The 10,636-nt window shown below is 37.9% G+C and overlaps 1 pseudogene; it reads left to right on the top strand.

The window, feature by feature from the left end:
- Window positions 7,181-10,636, top strand: part of LOC104733251 — a 6,573-nt pseudogene continuing 3,117 nt past the window's right edge.

The following is a 10,636-nucleotide window of genomic DNA, read 5'->3' as shown; positions in this document are numbered from 1 at the left end:
TTTAATTAACTCTAATTACTACGCAGATAATCATAATAGATATTATTAACTTGGTTTAGTGGATCCAGTTGTTTTCCTCGCGTACAGCTTCAATAGTTCCATTTTTTACAACAACTAGTCAACTATTCTCTAAACAAAGGGGTTTTTTTTTTTAATTTCTGTTTCGAGTGTTTATAATAATATAGATGTTTTTTCACACAATTTTTTACAATTTCTATTCTCTGTTTTTGCTAATGCGTTAAATAACCTTTTATATCAATAACTTTAAAATATTAGAATAAAATAAAGAGTTTTTTTTAATGAATATAAAATTTTGTTCATAAAAAAAACTTGTGCCATGCTAAAACGAATTGTAGCTTAGAACGGGTAAGTAAAATGTGGCTTTTACTATTAGAAATATTAAAAAAAAAATATTGTTTTAAAGACAATAACGTTGAAGGAAAACAAAATTCTAAGTCATAATTTTCTATCATTTTTTCCTAAAAAATTATTCACCAAACTTACATAATCAAGCTCTCGAACCAATTCTCTCTCTATAGATATTATGGCTAAAGAAAGTGAAGCAAAAAAAGTTTATGAGACGAGTAGACGACACAAACACTCACATCTTGAGCAAAATAGGTTATCAATTGTTCACTATTCTTAAACCCTACAAGTAGTTTCCTTTATTCTTAATAATCTTTTATTAATATTATTATTATTAGATTTAGAGTATAAAACATATGTAGAAATTTCCTTATATATTAGATTTATTAATGTTGTCATGGGCTTTTCAAACAAAAAAACCCACTTTACATACACATTTATCTTATCAATTTAAATACATAAGCTTAGATCGAAAAAAAATGTGACCTTACAAATTTTTAATTTTTGGTGGCTGTAAGCACGGCACAGATCCTATAAAAGTTTGACTTCTATTTATACAACATTATGTTAGATTTTGTCTTAGATTTTCAATAAAGATTTTGTTTAAATTTTTGCATAGAAAATACAAAATAACATCTTTGCGAAACAAGAATAAAAAACTTATGTAAAACAACACAAGCTAACGGGAAAACTCTGTCTCTCTGTCTCTGTTCTTCCATTGATTGGTGTTTTCTTATATACAATACAAGAGTCGATTCACAAAAGGAATCTAAAATATACATTCATGTACAAAATAGAAAGAGACTTTAAGAAGGAGATAAATGTGAGATCTTGCTGAACTTGGAGATCACGTTCTCGAATGCTGAACTTGGAGATCACGTTCTCGAATAACACCCCCCTCCCCCCCCCTCAAGCTGGAGCATATGGATTACAAATGCCAAGCTTGACGATGATAGACTCGAATTCACGCTGGCCTAAAGCTTTAGTGAACACATCAGCTAGTTGATCAGTTGTGTGAACCTTGTTCGTATCAACCCATCTTGAATCGCATCTCTTACAGAGTGACAATCAACCTCGACGTGTTTCGTTCGTTCGTGAAACACGGGATTTGCCGCTATATACAGAGCTGCTTGATTATCGCAATGCAAATCCATTGCTTGATCATGAGAAACTCCAAAATCACCAAGTACACCTCGTAACCACTTAAGTTCCCTTGTAGTTAGAGACATACACCGATATTCTGCCTCAGCCGAGGAGTGTGAGACGATGTCTTGTTTCTTGGTTTTCCAAGACACCAATGAATCCCCGAGAGTAACAAACCACCCACTCAAAGAACGTCTTGTGAGCGGACATCCTGCGTAATCTGAATCACTCCAACCATGCAGCTGCAAATCACAATCCGATTTCAAAAATATTCCTTGTCCCACTGTATTTTTCAAATAACGAACCACTCTCAACGCTGCGTTCAAGTGATCCTCACGAGGCTCTTTCATAAACTGAGACAACACATGCACTGAATATGCCAAGTCTGGTCGAGTAGCTAACAGGTAAATGAGCCGTCCTACTAGCCGTCTATACCATGCCGGATCAGCCAACAACGGTCCATCGGAAAGAGCTAAGTGATGTTGTTGTTCCATTGGAAACATTTCAGGTTTCCCTCCTAACAGTCCTGCTTCACTCACAATATCCAAAATATATTTTCTTTGACACAAGAAAATACCTTCACTTCTTCTAGCAACTTCAATGCCGAGAAAGTATTTCAAGTTTCCAAGATCTTTCATGTAAAAAGATCTCCCCAAGTACTCTTTAAACTCTGCAATTCCTTTAGAATCATTTCCTCCAATGATCAAGTCATCCACATAAACCAACACATAAATTTCTGAGGCCCCTCTACGAAGAGAAAATAATGAATAATCATGGTAAGACTGAACAAACCCGTAATCCATAAGAGATGACCGAAACTTTGCAAACCAACATCTTGGAGCTTGCTTCAAGCCATAAAGCGATTTTCTCAGTCGACACACTTTACCTGGTTCCGTCGTACAAAACCCCGGAGGCAACGTCATGTACACTTCTTCCTCTAAGTCACCGTGTAGAAAAGCGTTATGCACATCCATTTGATGGAACTCCCATTGTCGAGCTGCTCCCACACTTAGAAACAGTTGTACGGTGGTCATTTTAATTACCGGTGCAAAGGTCTCAGAATAATCGATCCCTTCTCTTTGTTTGTTCCCAAGCACCACCAATCGAGCTTTGTATCTCTCTATTTCTCCATCAGCTCGATATTTTATTTTATAGACCCACATACACCCCAAAGCCTTCTTCCCAGGAGGAAGCTCTGTTATTTCCCATGTTTTGTTTACCTCTAGAGCACCGATTTCACTTTGCATCGCATCACACCACACCTTAATTGCAACAACATCACGAAAGTGTTTTGGTTCGATCCCTTTTGTGATTGCTGCAACAAATGCTCTGTGTTTTGCTGAAAACTCGCTAATATCAACAAATTTCATAATAGAAAAATTATTTTCATCACCACTCACGTCGATCTCAGCCCCCGTACGTAAAACATAGTCTTTTAGCTTGACAGGAACAGTTTTTGATCGAGTAGATTTTCTGACCTTTTTCCTCTGTTCTCCTGCAGGTGCTTCTGCAATATTTGGGTCTGCCTCTAAAATTTTATTACGAGGAGCTCCGTCTTCATCGATCCCACTGTCAACACCAGAATGTGAGAGACCAACACTTTCCTCATGTGACTGATTTTGAGATTCAACATCTCCGTTTGCAGCAACAGATCGAGGTAGAACAATAACTTCTGTCTCTTTTTCCAACAAGCCTATTTGTTCTTCACCCGTTGTAACATCCTCTTCTTCGACATCACAACAAATTTTTGCGTTCCTTGTTATGTCTGTTCCAACAAACTCCGCTTCTCTATTTCCCGCTATTACACAATCAAAATCTTCCATTTCCTGTCTCCATGTTTCTTCTACTTTCTCAGTCAACAAAGGAAACGTATTCTCAACGAACACAACGTCTCTCGACACAAACACTTCTCCACTGGCCAAATCATAAAGGCTCCATCCCTTTTTCCCAAATGGATAACCAATAAAAAGACACTTCATGCTTCTTGACTCAAATTTATCTCCACGTCGTCTTTGATTATGCGCATATGCCAAGCACCCAAAGACTCTAAGATTATCATAATTAGGAGAGACCCCATGTAATATCTCATACGGTGTCTTTCCTCCCAATAGACGACTCGGTGTTCTATTTATCAAATAGACTGCAGTCAACACACTTTCTCCCCAAAACTTTGTTGACAATGAAGACTGAAACAACAAAGCTCTTGCCACATTTAAAATGTGTCTACGTTTTCTCTCTACTCTCCCATTCTGCTGTGGCGTTCCTACACAACTTGTTTGATGAACAATCCCTTGTTCACGAAATTCTGAAGTGAGACAAGTGAATTCTGTTCCATTGTCGCTCCTTACAATCTTGATTTGTTTTCCATACTGTCTATGGATCATTGCAACAAAATCTCTCAAGTTTCTTCCTACTTGTGTTTTGTCATGAATCAAATACATCCAAACAGCCCTTGACTTGTCGTCCACTATGGTTAAGAAATAATATGAATTGCAAATACTAGGAACTCGATAAGGCCCTCATAAATCACAGTGTATCATATCAAAAACATCGGCGCTTTTATTATCACTTGAAACAGACGTATCACGACATTGTTTAGCTTTTAAGCAAGTATCACAAGTCGAAAAATCCCTAGTTCTACCACCAACAGTAGGAAGCAAATCAAAAACATAATTAGATGGATGTCCTAGCCTTTGATGCCACACATCTTCAGCTCCATCCTTATTCATACGCAAAGCAGAAAATTCAGTCACACGCCGAAAGAAATACAGCCCATCCTTGAGCTCACCTCCTCCAGTCAGATTCCTCGTTATACGGTCCTGAATCACACATCCTTTATTAGCAATTTGCATCACAAGATCTGACTCAGCAATAAGTTGGGAAACAGAGATCAAATTGCACTTCAAATCTGGGACGTATAACACATTCTTAAGCTTAAACCCATCATCAAAAACAACAGTTCCTTTCTTTCTCGACANGAAAATTCAGTCACACGCCGAAAGAAATACAGCCCATCCTTGAGCTCACCTCCTCCAGTCAGATTCCTCGTTATACGGTCCTGAATCACACATCCTTTATTAGCAATTTGCATCACAAGATCTGACTCAGCAATAAGTTGGGAAACAGAGATCAAATTGCACTTCAAATCTGGGACAAACAACACATTCTTAAGCTTAAACCCATCATCAAAAACAACGGTTCCTTTCTTTCTCGACATACTATATGCTCCATTTGGCAACCCCACAGCACAAGGCAACATATATTTAGAGTCACTAACCAAATCCTCATAATCTGTCATATGGTTAGACGCACCCGTATCAAGTACCCAATCCATAGAGATACACTTACCACTTAGACGAGAGGTTGACCCTTGTTTCTCCTCCAACAACTTAATCAAAGTTGTCCATTGTTCATTGCTCAACCCTGTGTACCCGTTCTTCTCAGCTTCTATACTTGTCTCTCCACCATCATGAACAGACACAACATTGGCTCGAACGCTCCCACGTCCACGACCGCCTCCTCTTCCTCCTACGCGGCCGCCACCTCTTGATTTTTCTCCCCACCAAGTTGGGTAACCAATGATCTTGAAACACATCTCTGCTGTGTGTCCGGTCTTCTTGCATTTAATGCAAGTCAATTTGCTTTTGTCTTCACTTGCACCACCTCCATTGGTTCGTGCCACAAAAGCAACTTGTCCTCCTTCGTATCTCTTCCTCTCATCACTATATTGATCCTCTCGATCGATTTCACCTTTGAATACACTTGATTCATGTTAGGAATCGGATCAGTGCTAATAATAGACGCCTGCACTGACCCGTACATGTCATCATCAAGACCCAAGAGAAACTGATGTATATGTTCCTCTTCTCTCTTTTTCTCTAGTTGCCCGCTGAGATTACACGAGCATCCTCCACACTTGCACACCAACTGTTTCTCATAATTCATCAAGTCCTCCCAAAGCACTTGAAGCTTTCCATAGTAATCAATTACACTTAGATTACCTTGTCTACAGTTTGCAAGCTCTGCTTTGATCTCCTGAAACTAGCCCTGGGCATATAATCCGAAACCAAAAAAACCAAACCGAACCGATCCGAAAAAACCGATTTAAATCGGATCCGGTTTTAACAGAAAAACCGATCGGTTTTTATATTGATTGTAATTCGGATTTCGGTTTTAAACCGATCCGAACCGAAATCCGATCGGTTATCCGCTAAACCGAATACATAATTAATTTCTATGGGTTTAGACATTATATTTCTTTTGGGCTTATACTTGGGCTTCTGTACGAGCCCGTGAGATATTAAAAAAATTTAATATCTGGAGAGGGGTATCGAACCTCAGAACTAAAGGTAAAGGGACACACGCTGAAACCATCTGAGCTACCTCAACTTTGTGATTAGCTTCGGATTTTGAAAAAAAATGGAAAACCGATCCGAATCCGAATGAATCCGAACCGATCCGATCCGAAATATAGTCGGATTCTAAACGGATTTTATACAGCCCAATCCGAAAAATCCGAAACCCGAATAATCCGATCCGATCCGAACCAAAAATCCGAATGCCCAGGGCTACCTGAAACCTTGGTCCGTTTCCCTCGGAAAAACGATCCTTGATTTCCTTCCAGAGCTCCTGCGGATCCTCCTTGTTTGTCAGTGTTCTCCGCACCTTTGGTTCAACCGTGTTCAAGATCCACAACAACACCATTGAATTCACCGAGATCCAATCTTCAAATTCCGGTGAATCCACCTTGGGCTTGGGCACGCTGCCGTCCACGAACCCATACTTCTTCTTCACACGAAGGGCTGTTCTCACAGCTTGTGCCCATTCATCAAAGTTCTCTCCATTGAACTGGACTTGTGCGATGATGGCACCAGGATTTTCATTTGCAGCCAATTGATAAACTGGTGCAACACTCTCAATTTTCTGGACAATGTTTTTCAAATCGTTGTTCGATCCCGTAACCATTGCGTGTTTTCAGATTTAGTTATTAGAACTAAAAGTCTGATACCATGTAAAACAACACAAGCTAACGGGAAAACTCTGTCTCTTTGTCTCTGTTCTTCCATTGATTGGTGTTTTCTTATATACAATACAAGAGTCGATTCACAAAAGGAATCTAAAATATACATTCATATACAAAATAAAAAGAGACTTCAAGAAGGAGATAAATGTGAGATTTTGCTGAACTTGGAGATCACGTTCTCGAATGCTGAACTTGGAGATCACGTTCTCGAATAACAACTTAAAATCACATCTTTTTAGTAACATACTGTGGAAGTCCCCGATAGCCAGCCATTCACACAGTCTGTTTTCGTAACAATAATAATTAAAGACCCTTAATAAAAAAAGAACCACTAACTAAAAGAGGAATAAAGTTAAATTACCTCGGGAATGCCAGAATGGCCCGTTACATATTGAATATCATGAACAGATAACGACGACGTACTAATAATCATGTACATAATATATGTTACGGGTTAATCTATTCTCATCTAAACAATAATCTAATTTATGTTTCATGCATATTCAATTACAATATATGAGTCCACTTTGTTCTTTTTATTCTTTTTGTTTTGTTTGTTTTGACTTTTGATAATGCTATATATATGAGTCTACTTTCACGGAAGAAAAAACAAACCAAGAGGAAGAAGTTCACTAGCAGTCGCAGCGATGAAGAGTGAACACATGAACCTGCTCCTTCCTTCATTTGAAACGGACCAAGAGGAACACGATGAACGCAAGACGACAGAAAACGGAGGCATTGGTGGCGACGACGTCTGGAGGTTCAAAGGCAACAAAGCGGCCAAGGAAGCAGCTAGTGTTGGAATGAAAGGTACCCTTGCTACTTGCTAGGCTATTCGACTGCTGCAGCAAAGACGTCCAAAAGACCATTTTGCCTCTGGGCCACGGCGATCCTTCCGTCTACCCTTGCTTCCGCACTTCAGCTGATGCCGAGGAGGCGGTGGTTGAATCCTTACTGTCTGGCGCCGCCAACTCTTATGCCCCGGGGGTCGGTATTTTACCGGCCAGGAGGTAATATATTAGTTACTATATATGACAAAGTTGATCTAAGTTCTTTAATTATTAGTATGTTAAGTGAATATGCCTTGTGTTTGTGCTTAGTTTTCCACAAAAAGAATTCCGATAAAAAGTACATTAGTTTTATAGTTAGTTTGATGTTACGTTGAAGTGTTGAACCAAACACAATATTAACAAGAAAACACATTAAATTAAATTAATAATTGGATCTGAAAGAAAAAGAAAACGCAATACAGGCCAGTGTTTGAAAAAGGCGGTTAGACGGAACTTGCTCAGGCAACGCACCTACAATTTTGAGATATTATAGATCTAGATGTTTTATAACAATTATAGTTTCATTTTCCAAAATTGTATATCACAAAAATTCTATTATATTTGCTGTAACATGTGCAACTATGCTTATATAAACTTAGGGCGGTTGCAAATTATCTGAACCGGGACCTCCCACATAAGATGAAATCAGATGATATATTTATAACGGTGGGTTGTTGCCAAGGGATAGAGACAATGTTTAATGCCCTCGTCCGACCCAAGGCCAATATCTTGCTCCCGACTCTTATCTATCCCCTCTACAACAGTCACGCAGTCCATAGCCTAGTCGAGATTCGTAAGTATGGTCTCCTTCCAGATTTAGACTGGGAAATAGATCTTCAAGGCGTCGAAGCCTTAGCAGACGAAAACACCATTGCTATGGTGATAATTAATCCTCACAACCCATGTGGAAATGTCTATACATATGAACATCTAAAGAAGGTACGTGAAAGCTGAAGCTATCTTAGGATTAACTTAAATGTTTTGAACAAAAGTTCTGTTATGTTCATATTTTTATTATGAACTATATATAGGTGGCTGAGGTGTCTAAAAAGCTAGGAATAATGGTAATTTCTGATGAAGTTTATAACCAAACTATTTATGGAGAGAATAAATTTGTCCCAATGGGGATATTTTCACCTATTGCTCCTGTGATTACACTGGGGTCCATATCCAAGGGATGGCTCGTTCCCGGCTGGCGAATAGGCTGGATCGCAGTGAATGATCCCAACAACGTTTTCAAAACAACTGGGGTGGGTTTTTCAATCTCTTAATCATCATAAATTATTAGAACTTAGAAGTAAACATTGTCCTATTTGGACATGGTAAAAGATTTTGTAGCCGTAGCAGTGCCGGTGATAGGGAGGTGCAATGGGACCACTTTAAATTAATATAAAATAGTGTATTTTAAGACCCAAAAAAAAATTATATGTAATTTAGGTCAATTTTTCAAAAAATGAACAGAAACTCTTACAATTTTTTCGATTTTTACACTGGCCTGGCCGTGAGTCTAATTGAACATGAAACAATACTTTCTCGTCAATAGGTCGTTCAATCCATCAAGGAACATGTCGACATAAGTCCTGATCCATCAACAATTCTACAGGTTTTTCTTATGATACTTAATGATCCATGACACGTGCACAAATGCAATAGCTAATGTGTTGCCTTGTTTAATTGGAAGTTTGCACTTCCAAACATCTTGGAGAAGACAAAGAAAGATTTCTTCGAAAAGAATAATTCGATCCTACGTCAAAACGTAGATTTGGCATTCGATGCTCTCAAGGACATTCCTTGCCTCACCTGCCCCAAGAAACCCGAATCGTGTACTTACTTAGTGGTACCAATTTCTCTTTATCAAATACCAGGGGCGGACCTACGGCAACCAAGGTGGTGGCAGCTGCCACCAGTAAAAAAAAAAAATATATGAGTTTTTATTAGTTTTTTTATAAATGTAAATAATTGCCACCACCAAAAACAAACAAGCTGCCCCCATCATCGAAAGCAAAATTAACTTTTGTCTCAATGGTCCAACCATCTTTTGTTTAAACCTTTTAGAAGGCCAAAAGCCCACATTATTAATATTTTAAAATAAATAAAAGCCTAATTTGTAAACTAAAACTAATTAGCTTTACAAATTAAAACCCTAAACTAATTTTTTGTCGTCTCTCTTTCACGTCCTAGCGTTTTGCAGAGGAAAAAACAGAAAACTGGTAAATTATTTTTTCTTTGCTCCTTTATAACTGTTTATCAACAGTTCGACACTTTTATTGTTTGGTTTATATTATTTCAGAACGATGAAACATTATAAGTGTATTTGAATTACTGTTTTTTATTGGCAGATATATGTTTAATCGATGGTTATGCTTTTTTTTTTTTTCTTTTGGCAAACACTGATGATTATGCTTTTATGGAATTTTTTTTCATAATTCAATGAATATAAAATTCATCATTTTTGAGAGATAGTTTAATGTATTCTTTAAGTAGTTTATTTTACTGAATTCCTGTGATGACTGTCGACTGTGGTGATAAATTATTGTATTTTTTTCTAATTTTTAACTAGTGAAATATTTTTGTTTTATAGATAAATTACCAATATGCAACGATTTTTCAAACCAATTTCTGGTTCAACGTCCAACACCAATGTCGATGATTTGCCATGGGATCCTGCTGAGAGGAAAGAGATAATGAGTTATCATCCGAATGAAAGAGACGAGATAAGACGCAGATATCTTGTTAGAGGTCCATGTCAACCTTATGATCATCCTTTTAAAAAAACAAAGATGAGTAATGCAATGAGGCGATTTAATCCAGCTTGGTTTGAGAAGTATGGTACTTGGCTAGAGTATAGTGTATCAACAGAGAGAGCTTTTTGTTTGTGTTGCTACTTATTTAAAGATGATGTACGAAAGAAAGGTGGGAATGATGCGTTTGTGAAAGAAGGGTTTTGTACTTGGAATAAGCCTGACAGGTTAGACACTCATATGGGTAAATCATCCAACAGTTCTCATTGTTGTGCTGCTGAAAAGTGTGATAACTTGATGAAGCAAGGTCAGTCTATTGTGCATGCCTTGTTTAAGCAAGACGATTTGGTGAAGAAGGAGTATCGCATTCGTTTAAATGCTTCAATTGATGTTTCCAGATATTTGTTGCGACAAGGATTGTCTTTTCGTGGTCACGATGAGTCAGAAGAATCTGCCAATAGAGGAAATTTCTTGCAACTCGTGAAATACACAGGAGAACAAAATGATGCTATAAGTAAGGTTATTTTGAATAA

The sequence above is a fragment of the Camelina sativa genome, chromosome 12, assembly GCF_000633955.1.
Source record: "Camelina sativa cultivar DH55 chromosome 12, Cs, whole genome shotgun sequence".
In the NCBI taxonomy this organism is placed as follows: Eukaryota; Viridiplantae; Streptophyta; class Magnoliopsida; order Brassicales; family Brassicaceae; genus Camelina; species Camelina sativa.
This window is presented reverse-complemented; position numbering and strand designations above follow the sequence as displayed.